General features: G+C 39.2%; 1 non-coding gene across 1 annotated transcript; it reads left to right on the forward strand.

The window, feature by feature from the left end:
* Nucleotides 1-8,220: 8,220 nt before the first annotated feature.
* Nucleotides 8,221-8,327, forward strand: LOC138427344 (U6 spliceosomal RNA). Its single transcript, XR_011251952.1, has one exon. It is a non-coding gene; the product is annotated as a U6 spliceosomal RNA (small nuclear RNA).
* The last annotated feature ends 6,522 nt before the right edge of the window (nt 8,328-14,849 follow it).

Consider the following 14,849-nt stretch of genomic DNA (forward strand, 5'->3'; position numbering starts at 1 on the left):
ATTATATCTTCTTCTTGGATTGATCCTTTGATCGTTATGTAGTGTCCTTCTTTGTCTCTTTTCACAGCCTTTGTTTTAAAGTCTATTTTATCTGATATGACTATTGCTACTCCTGCTTTCTTTTGGTCTCTATTTGCATGGAAAATCTTTTTCCAGCCCTTCATTTTCAGTCTGTATGTGTCCCCTGTTTTGAGGTGAGTCTCTTGTAGACAACATATATAGGGGTCTTGTTTTTGTATCCATTCAGCCAGTCTTTGTGTTTTGGTTGGGGCATTCAACCCATTTATGTTTAAGGTAATTATTGATAAGTATGGTCCCATTGCCATTTACTTTATTGTTTTGGGTTAGAGTTTATACACCCTTTTTGTGTTTCTTTTCTTGAGATGATCCTTTAGCATTTGTTGGAGAGCTGGTTTGGTGGTGCTGAATTCTCTCAGTTTTTGCTTGTCTGTAAAGCTTTAGATTTCTCCTTCATATTTGACTGAGATCCTTGCTGGGTACAGTAATCTGGGCTGTAGGTTATTTTCACTCATCACTTTAAGTATGTCTTATGATTTCTTCCTGGCCTGAAGAGTTTCTATCAAAAGATCAGCTGTTATCCTTATGGGAATCCCCTTGTGTGTTATTTCTTGTTTTTCCCTTGTTGCTTTTAATATTTGCTCTTTGTGTTTGATCTTTGTTAATTTGATTAATATGTGTCTTGGGGTGTTTCGCCTTGGGTTTATTGTGTTTGCGACTCTCTGGTCTCTTGGACTTGGGTGATTATTTCCTTCCCCATTTTAGGGAAATTTTCAACTATTATCTCCTCAAGTATTTTCTCATGGTCTTTCTTTTTGTCTTCTTCTTCTGGGACTCCTATGATTCGAATATTGGGGCATTTAACATCCTGAAGGTCTCTGAGATTGTCCACATTTCTTTCAATTTGTTTTTCTTTTTTCCTCCCTGATTAATTTATTTCTACCATTCTATCTTCTACTTCACTAATCGTATCTTCTGCCTCTGTTATTCTAGTATTTGTTGCCTCCAGAGTGTTTTTGATCTCATTTTTTGCATTATTCATAATATATTGACTCTTTTTTATTTCTTCTAGGTCCTTGTTAAACCTTTCTTGCATCTTCTCAATCCTTGTCTCCAGGCTATTTATCTGTGATTCCATTTTGATTTCAAGATTTTGGGTCATTTTCACTATCATTATTTGGAATTCTTTATCAGGTAGATTCCCTGTCTCTTCCACTTTTGTTTGGTTTGGTGGGCATTTCTCCTGTTCCTTCACCTGCTGGGTATTCCTCTGTCTCTTCATCTTGTTTATATTGCTGAGTTTGGGGTGTCCTTTCTGTATTCTGGCATTTTGTGGAGTTCTCTTTATTGTGGAGTTTCCTCACTGTGGGTGGGATTGTACAGGTGGCTTGTCAAGGTTTCTTGGTTAGGGAAGCTTGTGTTGGTGTTCTGGTGGGTGGAGCTGGATTTCTTCTCTCTGGAGTGCAATGAAGTGTCCAGTAATGAGTTATGAGATGTCAATGGTTTTGGAGTAACTTTGGGCAGCCTGTATATTGGAGCTCAGGACTGTGTTCCTGTGTTGCTGGAGAATTTGTGTAGTATGTCTTGCTCTAGAACTTGTTGGCCCTTGGGTGGTGCTTGGTTTCAGTGTAGGTATGGAGGCGTTTGATGAGGTCCTGTCAATTAATATTCCCTGGAGTCAGGAGTTCTCTGGTGTTCTCAGGATTTGGACTTAAGCCTCCTGCTTCTGGTTTTCAGTCTTATTTTTACAGTAGTCTCAAGACTTCTCCTTCTATATAGCACCGTTGTTAAAACATCTAGGTTAAAGATGAAAAGTTTCTCCACAGTGAGGGACACCCAGAGAGGTTCACAGAGTTACATGGAGAAGAGAAGAGGGAGGAGGGAGTTAGAGGTGACCTGAATGAGATGAGATGGAATCAATAGAGGAGAGAGCAAGCTAACCAGTAATCACTTCCTTATGTGCACTCCACAACTAGACTGCTCAGAGATGTTCACGGAGTTATACAGAGAAGAGAAGAGGGAAGAAGGAGACAGAGATGGCCAGGAGGATAAAAGGGGGGAATCAAAAGGAGAGAGACAGATCCAGCCAGTAATCAGTTCCCTAAGTGTTTCCCACCATCTGGAACACATAGAGATTCACAGAGTTGGGTAGAGAAGAGAGGGGGTAGGGAGGAGACACAGGAGACCTGGTGGAGAAAAAGGAGAGTCCAAAGGGAAAGAGAGCAGTCAAGCCAGTAATCTCACTCCCAAGTAAAAATGGGTACTGAAGATTGGGTTCTTAAAGGTACAAAATTGATAACAAACACCAAAAAGCAAGTAGAGTTTGGAATTTCAAAAATACAATATTAAAGATAAGAAGAAAAACAAAGAAAGAAACAAAAAAAAGTCACAAAAATTATTTTTAAAAATCTATATATATGAAGTTTGCTTTAAAAATAGGGTCTTTTTTTTTCAAAGTAATAGTAGGTTATAAAAGTGAAAATTAAAGGAGTAATTGAGGAATTAAAAATTTTAAAAAAAGAATGATCATAAAAATAGTAAAAATATCTCTAGGACTTTCTCAAGTGTTGTTGTGGGTATTGTGGGGTCAGTTCATTTGTGGATAGTTCCTTGGTCCGGCTTATATTTCTCAAGATCTATAGACCACTTCCTATGTAGTCAGTACTAACGACAGGGTTTTAATCTATTGCACTCTCACTGCCAAGGCGGTTCCCTCTGTTTTAGCTTCTTCTGTTTGCTGGTCTCTTCAGTGTCTGATTTCTGCCCTGACACAAAGGAGGGGAGGGGGGTGGTGGTGGATCCTTTTTTTAGGCTCACTTGTTCAGTCGCGCTGTGGGGAGGGAGGGACGCTGCAAACAAATAACACTGGCGTGTGCTCGCAGTGCGTCAGACACACTGGGCCTGCCCCCGCTCACGGTGCATGTGCCCTCTGTGTCTACACTGCTCAGGCTCTAGGTTGCTCTGTCGGGAACTGTCCGAGGCTGGCCCTGGGCTGCATGCACCTCCCAGGTCTAAGCCGCTCAGGTCCAGGCACTCGGGTAGTCCTCAGAGGCGCAGACTCGGTTGGGCCTGTGTTTTGTGCCCTTCCCAGGTCCTAGCAGCTCAGGTGATGAGGTGTTTGGCGAACGCAGTCACTGTGACTTATTGCCTCCCCCGTCCCAGCCGCTCAGTTTTCTGGGTGTACAACTGGTGCACCTTCTCAGGCAGATGTTGACTGTCCAGAACCCCAAGAAGTCTTAGTTAGCAAACCAGCCTGCTGGCAGTTTGGTAGATAATGTCTCTCTGGGGTTGCAATTGCTCCCTTCTGGCTCTGGCTGCCTGTCACCAGAGGGGGATGGTTTGCAGCCGGCTAGTTCTGTTCACTTTCATGCATTGGAGAAGGAAATGGCAACCCATTCCAGTGTTCTTGCCTGGAGAATCCCACAGATGGGGGAGCCTGGTGGGCTGCCGTCTATGGGGTCACACAGAGTCGGACACGACTGAAGTGACTTGGCAGCAGTTCTGCTCAGTCCTTTGTTCTCTACGCAGGCCTGGTGGTGTCTTAGGGCTTTTCACATAGGAGCTACCCCACAGTCTTGTTTGCTAGCCCTAGTTAGTTCGCTCAGAGTGCCCTCGGGGCATTCAGGCCAGATCCTTACTCTACGCAATGCAGCCCGAGCCTCCCTGCCCAGCCCCCACTTGCTAGTGGCAGGTGCAGGCCTCTGTGCTGCTTCTCCGCTGGGGGAGTTATTATTGGGCTTGTAATCTGTGGGTTTTAATTATTTATTTATTTTTCCTCTCTGTTATGTTGCCCTCTGTGCTTCCAAGGCTTGCCACAGACTCAGCAGTGAGAGTGTTTCCTGGTGTTTGGAAACTTCTCTCTTTTTAAGACTCCCTTCCCAGGATGGAGCTCCATCCGTACATCTTTTGTCTCTTTTTTTGCCTTTTATACTTTTTTCTACCTCCTTTTGACAACAATGGGCTACTTTTCTGGGTGCCTGATGTCCTCTGCCAGCATTCAGAAGTTGTTTTGTGGAATTTACTCAGCGTTTAAATGTTCTTTTGATGAATTCGTGGGGGAGAAAGTGGTCTCCTCATTCTATTCCTCCACCATCTTAGGACTGCCCCAGTTCTATTGTTTAGTATCGACTCCATCATTAGGCCCAGGGCCATCAGTAAACTGCACTTCAATCTTGCCCTTTTAATCCCCCAGAACTGACACTGACAAGGGTCATGGTTGCTACCCAAGCTCTAAGAAGTTGGATTTAAACTTGGTCCTTTTTCTTACATTTTAGCATGGGATCAGAAGGCTAAGGGATAGCATTGTCTGTATTGTCTCTGAAATGCTTCATATTAAACACTTATTTCCAGTCCTTTCTTCCTTCACTCACTTTATTTCTAGGCTCATATTATTTTATTTTTATTGATTTATTTTTAGGCTTGTTTTGTTTTAGCCATTGGGTTTTTTGTTTCTGATATAACTCATAATAGTACATTTGAGAAATAAAGAACTAGGAAAATAAAATTTTGATGTTTCACCATTCTACATACAGAGAGATGACTAAACAAGTGCAAATGATCATATTTCTAGCTTTTTTACAATTATAAATCATGTGGCTAAAAACATACTTGGACATATCCTCTGTCGTGTATATGCAAGAAGTTATATAGGGTAGAGCAAGAAATTCTATGAAGCAGTATTACTGGATATTAGGACATTCAGAACTTTAGTAGATAATACTGGCTTTCCTGATAGCTCAGCTGATAATGAATCCACCTGCAATGCAGGAGACTCCAGTTCAATTCCTGGGTTGGAAAGATCTGCTAGAGAAGGGATAGGTTACCCACTCCAGTATTCTTAGGCTTCCCTTATGGCTTAGCTTGTAAAGAATACACCTGCAGTGCGGGAGACCTGGGTTCAATCCCTGGGTTGGGAAGATACCCTGGAGAAGGGAAAGGTTACCCGCTCCAGTATTCTGGCCTGGAGAGTTCCATGGACTAGATGGTCCATGGGGTTGCAAAGAGTTGGACACGACTGAGTGACTAAGGACAGCACAGCAGCACAGAAAGGTAAAGGTTCTATTGCTCTTAATTCTTAACACTTGGTTTTTCAGGAATATATATATATATATTTTTTACCATCTGGCAGATATTATTTACAGTATTTATTTTTAAAAATTGTTAGGGAGTTTTTGTTTGTTTAACTTTTGTATCTCTTTGTGTTTTGAAGCTTGTAGCCTTTGTGCATTTGGGGCAGTATTTTTTTGTTTTTAAACTTATGGTTGCCAGCCTCCAAGCTGAGCTACAATAATTTCTGCTTCCAAACCTCCAGGCCTTTATGTAGCCTCCTTCTACCTTGTTTCAGGGTCTTTCTGTTTGGTAGAATGTGTCAGAGTGACTGCATATGATCCCCAAGGATTTGTTATAGAACACACAAACATGCTCTCTCTGTTAGATTGCTCTGTCTGTGGGAAATCAGCTGCCATTGCTGTGTAGACCCTCAAGCAGTCCCATGGAGAGGCTTATCTGGGAGTGCACTGAGGCCTTCTGTCAATAAGCATGTGAATGGGCAACCTGGGCAATGACTCCTCACTGCTAGTCAAGTTTTTAAGTGACCGCAGCCCCCCTGAGCCACCATCTTGACTGTAATCTGGAGACTGTGAGCCAGACCCACCAGCTAAGCTGCTACTGAATTCTTGACCCACAGACACTGAGATAACAAATGGTGGTTGATTTCACAGCTACATTTTGAATAATTTGCAGAGCAATAGATAAATGATACATCTCATATAATGGTTATAAAAATATTACAAAGTTCTTACTAATCAAATGCCTTGCAAACATTTTATCAGTTTCTCATTGAATTATACTCTTTAAACAAAATATCTTTTGCCTTTTAAACTGATTTTCTCTGGAGTTCTAGTAGATTTTGATATATTAAACCATATTTTTATTTTTCTATTATGTCTCTACCAGAACTTATCATTATAAATGTATTGATTTTTGTTATTTTTAACAACACATGATAAGATTGCTTAGACCTAGTTTTAGATTATTTGCATTATAATTATTAGGTTTAACCTGTTTTCATCTATTTTGAACAAATTGTTTTTATTGTTAAATTCTGATTTATGTTTTCCATTTTTTTTTCTGTGTGTTGCCTTGCTGATACATTTCTCTTACATACATACATACATATGTATATTTTGTTTTTAAGTGTATTTTTTTAGACTGTAGATCTTATACATTTGTATAAAAATTTTTATTTCTAAGATGTGTTTATAAAGTAATAATTGAACCAACATCTTAATTATAAAAATTAAGAAAACACAAGGTCAAAGTCATTAATCTTTAAAATGTGGGTCACAAAACATTAGTGGGTCATAAACCCAATTTAGTGTACTGTATTTCAAGTCTTAGCTGCTACCAACATTAAAAACTCATTTTACCTCACAATTAAATATAGCAAGATGCTGAATAAGAAAGATGTGTGTTTTTGCTGGATAATAATGAAAAACATGCATGTTATTGTGGATTATAGTCAAAACAATTAAAAAATTCAGTCTTGTCTATTCAAAATTTATCTATAAAAATGAGAAAGTTGATGTGTCTTATTTTTGTCACCATTCCCCCACACACTTTCTAATTTTTATTGTTAATAACAGGATTTTATTTTTTCCTTTTCAGAAAATAGCTTTATTGAGGTACAATTTATATACCATAAAATCCACCATTTTAAGGATCATTCTTAAAGTGATCCTTAAGTCATTTCAGTACATGTCCAGATTCATGCAATCATCCCACAGTCTAGTTTTGGAAGACAGCCACAGATACAGTGATTATTATTAATACTTATTGTATCTGATGCATCTTCCAATATTTAAAAATCTGATTTTCTATTTGTAAAAAGTATATATCAAAATTATACTTTTGTTATATTTAATTGATTTAAATGTTTATCAGAATATTATTATTCCCATAAGAATGTAGTTATTGAATTTTCAAATGTGATTCTTATTCAGGTTTGCTGTAGAACCTCACAGGGTAATTTGTTGAAGAAGGTATTATTACTTATTATATTCATCATCGTTTTATTTTATTTTTTATTTTATTATTAAGGTTTTTCCAGTAGTCATGTATGGAAGTGAAAGTTGGACCTTTAAGAAGGCTGAGTGCTGAAGAATTGATGCTTTCAAATTATGAAGCTGGATAAGACTCTTGAGAGTCCCTTGGACTGAAAGGAGATCAAACCAGTAAATCCTAAAGGAAATCAGTCCTGAATATTCATTGGGAGGATTGATGCTGAAGCTGAAGCTCCAATACTTTGACCACCTGATGAGAAGAGCCGACTCATTGGAAAAGACCCTGATCCTGGGAAAGACTGAAGGCAGGAGGAGAAGTGGGAAGCTGAGGATGAGATGGTTAGATAGCATCATGGACTCAACAGACATGAATGTGAACAAACTCTGGGACATAGTGGAGGACAGAGAAGCTTGGTGTGTTAACGTCCATAGGGTTGAAAGAACTGGACACAACTTAGCAATTGAACAACAACAGCAAGAACAAAAAAATATTATTTTATTAAAAATAAATTATTAACCCTGGAAACCAGAATAGTATGACTTGAGTAACTGAATTTATATATATATATATGAGCTTTTAATATTCAATATATCTAATAATATATATATTAAACAGCTTTTAATCAAAAAGTATTTTAGGAATATGAATTATTTGCCAAAACTTGTGGACTTTAAGAATGCAAAAAGAATCTAACTGTGAGTGGTTCACAAAACAATTGGATTGGATCCCATATACAGTACTTAATTACAGTGTTACTGAAGAAGATGAAGTCTCAGAAGCGCCTAATGGCATACCTGATGCTGTTCAAAAATCTCTAAGAGTATCAAAACAATTTTATGTTCAGAGAACTCTAAAATGTAGGTGCTACTGCTATCCTTATTTTATATTTAGTGAAATAAAGGCACAGATACTTAAATAATTGACTCAAGTTGAGTAGACAAATAGAACAGCTGGGACTCCATACCACAAGTTCCATAACCTGTGTTTTAAATTGATACTTATTTCAATATGATAAGGTTTATATTTAAAATTCTTTTAGAATTTATTTCTACTACTTTTTTTTTTTTTTTTTTACTAAAAATCTGTAATGGGTTTCTTTTAACCACATTATGGTGAGTTGAGCTAAGAGAAAGTGCCCTAGTGCTCGCTTCGGCAGCACATATACTAAAATTGGAACGATACAGAGAAGATTAGCATGGCCCCTGCGCAAGGATGACACGCAAATTCGTGAAGCGTTCCATATTTTTATTCTTAGAAAAGTACAATTTTCCAAAACTGAACCAGGAAGAAATAGAAAATCTTAACAGACCCATCACAAGCACAGAAATTGAAGCTGTAATCATAAATCTTCCAGCAAACAAAAGCCCAGGTCCAGACGGCTTCACAGCTGAATTCTACCAAAAATTTCGAGAAGAGCTAACACCTATCCTACTCAAACTCTTCCAGAAAATTGCAGAGGAAGGTAAACTTCCAAACTCATTCTATGAGGCCACCATCACCCTAATACCAAAACCTGACAAAGATGTCACAAAAAAAGAAAACTACAGGCCAATATCACTGATGAACATAGATGCAAAAATCCTCAACAAAATTCTAGCAATCAGAATCCAACAACACATTAAAAAGATCATACACCATGACCAAGTGGGCTTTATCCCAGGGATGCAAGGATTCTTCAATATCCGCAAATCAATCAATGTAATTTACCACATTAACAAATTGAAAAATAAAAACCATATGATTATCTCAATAGATGCAGAGAAGGCCTTTGACAAAATTCAACATCCATTTATGATAAAAACTCTCCAGAAAGCAGGAATAGAAGGAACATACCTCAACATAATAAAAGCTATCTATGACAAACGCACAGCAAGCATTATCCTCAATGGTGAAAAATTGAAAGCATTTCCCCTAAAGTCAGGAACAAGACAAGGGTGTCCACTTTCACCGCTACTATTCAACATAGTTCTGGAAGTTTTGGCCACAGCAATCAGAGCAGAAAAAGAAATAAAAGGAATCCAAATTGGAAAAGAAGAAGTAAAACTCTCACTGTTTGCAGATGACATGATCCTCTACATGGAAAACCCTAAAGACTCCACCAGAAAATTACTAGAGCTAATCAATGAATATAGTAAAGTTGCAGGATATAAAATCAACACACAGAAATCCCTTGCATTCCTATACACGAATAATGAGAAAGTAGAAAAAGAAATTAAGGAAACAATTCCATTCACCATTGCAATGAAAAGAATAAAATACTTAGGAATATATCTACCTAAAGAAACTAAAGACCTATATATAGAAAACTATAAAACACTGATGAAAGAAATCAAAGATGACACTAATAGATGGAGAAATATACCATGTTCATGGATCGGAAGAATCAATATAGGGAAAATGAGTATACTACCCAAAGCAATTTACAAATTCAATGCAATCCCTATCAAGCTACCAGCCACATTTTTCACAGAACTAGAACAAATAATTTCAAGATTTGTATGGAAATACAAAAAACCTCGAATAGCCAAAGCAATCTTGAGAAAGAAGAATGGAACTGGAGGAATCAACTTGCCTGACTTCAGGCTCTACTACAAAGCCACAGTCATCAAGACAGTATGGTACTGGCACAAAGACAGACATATAGATCAATGGAACCAAATAGAAAGCCCAGAGATAAATCCACACACATATGGACACCTTATCTTTGACAAAGGAGGCAAGAATATACAATGGAGTAAAGACAATCTCTTTAACAAGTGGTGCTGGGAAAACTGGTCAACCACTTGTAAAAGAATGAAACTAGATCACTTCCTAACACCGCACACAAAAATAAACTCAAAATGGATTAAAGATCTAAATGTAAGATCAGAAACCATAAAACTCCTAGAGGAGAACATAGGCAAAACACTCTCAGACATAAATCACAGCAGGATCCTCTATGATCCACCTCCCAGAATTCTGGAAATAAAAGCAAAAATAAACAAATGGGATCTAATTAAAATTAAAAGCTTCTGCACAACAAAGGAAACTATAAGCAAGGTGAAAAGACAGCCTTCTGAATGGGAGAAAATAATAGCAAATGAAGCAACTGACAAACAACTAATCTCAAAAATATACAAGCAACTTCTGCAGCTCAATTCCAGAAAAATAAACGACCCAATCAAAAAATGGGCCAAAGGACTAAATAGACATTTCTCCAAAGAAGACATACGGATGGCTAACAAACACATGAAAAGATGCTCAACATCACTCATTATTAGAGAAATGCAAATCAAAACCACAATGAGGTACCACTTCACACCAGTCAGAATGGCTGCGATCCAAAAATCTGCAAGCAATAAATGCTGGAGAGGGTGTGGAGAAAAGGGAACCCTCTTGCACTGTTGGTGGGAATGCAAACTAGTACAGCCACTATGGAGAACAGTGTGGAGATTCCTTAAAAAATTGCAAATAGAACTGCCTTATGACCCAGCAATCCCACTGCTGGGCATACACACCGAGGAAACCAGAATTGAAAGAGACACATGTACCCCAATGTTCATCGCAGCACTGTTTATAATAGCCAGGACATGGAAACAACCTAGATGTCCATCAGCAGATGAATGGATAAGAAAGCAGTGGTACATATACACAATGGAGTATTACTCAGCCGTAAAAAAGAATTCATTTGAATCAGTTCTGATGAGATGGATGAAACTGGAGCCGATTATACAGAGTGAAGTAAGCCAGAAAGAAAAACACCAGTACAGTATACTAGCACATATATATGGAATTTAGGAAGATGGCAATGACGACCCTGTATGCAAGACAGGGAAAGAGACACAGATGTGTATAACGGACTTTTGGACTCAGAGGGAGAGGGAGAGGGTGGGATGATTTGGGAGAATGACATTCTAACATGTATACTATCATGCAAGAATTGAATCGCCAGTCTATGTCTGACGCAGGATGCAGCATGCTTGGGGCTGGTGCATGGGGATGACCCAGAGAGATGTTATGGGGAGGGAGGTGGGAGGAGGGTTCATGTTTGGGAACGCATGTAAGAATTAAAGATTTTAAAATTTAAAAAATAAAAAACTAAAAAAAAAAGAAAAAAAAAAGAAAAAAAAAAAGAGAGAAAGTGCCCTATTACTAATAAAAAGAAATACTATATACAACATGACCAAAAAAGAAAGAAAGAAAGGAGCATCTGAGTTCAAAAGAAAGAAGTGAAAATTCTCACTTGCTAGAAACACAGAGGGCATTTAAAACAATATTCTAAAGGTGGACATGTGGAAACTGTGGAAGAGCCTAGAACAGGGCAGAGTGAGGTCCTGGAAAAGCTGCCCTTATTTAAAAGAAAAAAAAAAAGATGAGAAAAACACCTTCTATCAGCCAATGTAAAGCCAACTTTTGCTTGGAGGGAACTGAGAAGCCACTGGAGGGTTTTGAGTAGGCATTATATGATCTGAAAAACATTTCTACCAGGACCTTTCTGGCCACTGTTTTGAGAGCAACCTGTAAGGGGAAAAATGGAGGAATAAAGAGGGCAATTAGAAGGCTAGCTCAGAAACCTAAAGGAGAGGTGATGATTAGGACCAGGGTAGAGAAGAAAAAAATGTAAGTAACAAAATTTTGGATATATTTTAAGGTAGAGGTAAAATGTGTGTGGAGTTGATGTGAATATTATATATAGAGAGAGGGTAGGATAATGAAGTCTAAATGAGATTCTGATAGGAATCCTAGAGAGGGAATAGGGAAAACAAAGAAGAAAAAATATTCAGAAAGATTTTAGCTAAGAACTTTCCAATGTAGATGATAGAGAGAATAATCCTCAGATTAAAGAAGCATACCAGAATTTTCACCCAGGAAATCCTCTGGACCGAGGACCCTAGTGGAATATAGTTCATGGGGTCACAAAGAGGTAGACATGACTTAGCAACTGAACCACCACCATGTTCTTAAAACCTGTCCTTGTCTCTTCAGGCTTCTATAACAAACACAGACAGACTGGATAGCTTATAAACAGAAATGTATTTCTCACAGTTCTAGAAACTGAAATTCTGAGATCAAGGTGTCAGCTTTGTTGGCTGAAGGTCCACTTCTGGATCACAGACTTCTAGCTGAAACCTCACATGCTCAGGGGGACTGAGGGAGCTCTTTAGAGTCTCTTTTCTAAGTGCACTAGTCTTACTCATGAGACTTCTAATGATCTAATTCTCTCCCAAAGGCCCAAGTATGCTGTAAAGAGCAATATTGCATAGGAACCAGGAGTGTTAGGTCCATGAATCAAGGCAAATTGAAAGTGGTCAAACAGGAGATGGCAAAAGTGAACATCAACATCAGCAAACTAAAATGGACTGGAATGGGTGAATTTAACTCAGATGACCATTATATCTACACTGAGGGAAGGAATCCCTTAGAAGAAATGGAGTAGCCATCATGGTCAACAGAAGAGTCCGAAATGCAGTACTTGGATCCAATCTCAAAAATGACAGAATGTTCTCTGTTTGTTTCCAAGGCAAACAATTCAATATCATGGTAATCCAAGCCTATGCCCCAAACAGCAAAGCTGAAGAAACTGAACTTGAACAGTTCTATGAAGACCTACAAAACTTTTTAGAACTAACACACCAAAAAGATGTCCTTTGCATTATAGGGGACTGGAATGCAAAAGTAGGAAGTCAAGAATCACCTGGAGTAACAGGGAAATTTAGTCTTAGAGTATGAAATGAAACAGGGTAAAGGCTAATAGAGTTTGGCCAAGAGAACACACTGGTCATAGCAAACACCCTCTTCCAATGACACAAGAGAAGATGCTACACGTGGACATCACCAGAGGGTCAACACTGAAATCAGATTCCAGACCACCTAACCTGATTCTTGAGAAATCTGTATGCAGGCCAGGAAGCAACAGTTAGAACTGGACATGGAACAATAGACTGGTTCCAAATAGGAAAAGGAGATCGTCAAGGGTATATTGTCACCCTGCTTATTTAACTTCTATGCAGAGTACATCATGAGAAACGCTGGACTAGAAGAAACACAAGCTGGAATCAAGATTGCCGGGAGAAATATCAATAACCTCAGACATGCAGATGACACCACCCTTATGGCAGAAAGTGAAGAGGAACTCAAAAGCCTCTTGATGAAAGTGAAAGAGGAGAGTGAAAAAGTTGGCTTAAAGCTCAGCATTCAGAAAACAAAGATCATGGCATCTGGTCCCATCACTGGGAAATAGTTGCGGAAACAGTGGAAACAGTGTCAGACTTTACTTTTTGGGCTCAACATCACTGCAGATGGTGATTGCAGCCATGAAATTAAAAGATGCCTACTCCTTGGAAGGAAAGTTATGACCATTCTCTATAGCATATTGAAAAGCAGAGATATTACTTTGCCAACAAAGTTCCATCTCATCAAGGCTATGGTTTTTCCAGTGGTCATGTATGGATGTGAGAGTTGGACTGGGAAGAAAGCTGAGCACCGAAGAATTGATGCTTTTGAACTGTGGTGTTAGAGAAGACTCTTGAGAGTCCCTTGGACTGCAAGGGATCCAACCAGTCCATCCTAAAGGAGATTAGTCCTGGGTGTTCATTGGAAGGACTGATGCTGAAGCTGAAACTGCAATACTTTGGCCACCTCATGCAAAGAGTTGACTCATTGGAAAATACTCTGATGCTGGGAGGAATTGGGGGCAGGAGGGGAAGGGAACTACAGAGGATGAGATGGCTGGATGGCATCACCGACTCGATGGACGTGAGTTTGAGTGAACTCTGGGAGCTGGTCATGGACAGGGAGGCCAGGCATGCTATGATTCATGGGGTCGCAAAGATTCAGACATGACTGAGCAACTGAACTGAACTGAAGATAGTGTTGGACACATCACATTGGGTGTTAGGGTCTTGGGGAAACACAGTCATTGAAACCTTCAGTTCAGTTCAGTTCAGTTCAGTCGCTCAGTCATGTCCAACTCTTTGTGACCCCATGGACTGTCTCAAGCCAGGCCTCCCTGTCTATCACCAACTCCTGGAGGTTACCCAAAGTCATATCTGTTGAGTTGGTGATGCCACCCAACCATCTCATCCTGTGTCGTCCCCTTCTCCTCCTGCTGTCAGGGAATGTTTAACAGGAGGATTCCCACATGCTCTTTCTCATAAATTCTCTGTTCCTTATCAGTGGAGTAGCCAGCTGTTCCCAGGACTGAGGTCATTATGTGAGAAAGGCTTGCGTCTCCTTCAGGTAACATTCTCCTTATGACAAAACTGCTTAGTCTCAATCCTCTTTCTTCAGATATGGATTGTCTCTTCACCTTGTGACCATTGTTAATCCCTTGTTCCCTTGGTAATTGTTGCTGTACATTTGGTGTTCTGATCTTTGTCATTGTCTAAAGAAATTTCTTGTACAACAGCCTATATATACTCACAAAAGATAATTAAAGCACCTTTGCTCCATCAGAGCTTGGGTCCCTGTGTCTTTCTCTCTCTCCCTCTCTCTCTTTCACTTTCTTATCATAGACTCTGGACCGCCAGGTCTTGGTCCATTAAAGGACCACAACAAATGGCGCCCGAACAGGGACTCTGGTATATGTGGCATTTCGGACAGAGTGACTCAAGGCCTATTGAGATTGGGACCTATTGAGGTCGGTAAGTGCTAAGACACGGGTCAAATGGCTGGAAAGCCCCATCATTTCTCTCCTCTACCTCACCATTTGTTTAAAGCTCAGGGGCTTTTGGTTTTGCGCTAATGAATAGAGGCTTGCTTTCAAACAGTGGTTAAATGTAATCCTTGGT

This window comes from Ovis canadensis, chromosome 21 (assembly GCF_042477335.2).
Source record: "Ovis canadensis isolate MfBH-ARS-UI-01 breed Bighorn chromosome 21, ARS-UI_OviCan_v2, whole genome shotgun sequence".
NCBI classification, from domain to species: Eukaryota; Metazoa; Chordata; class Mammalia; order Artiodactyla; family Bovidae; genus Ovis; species Ovis canadensis.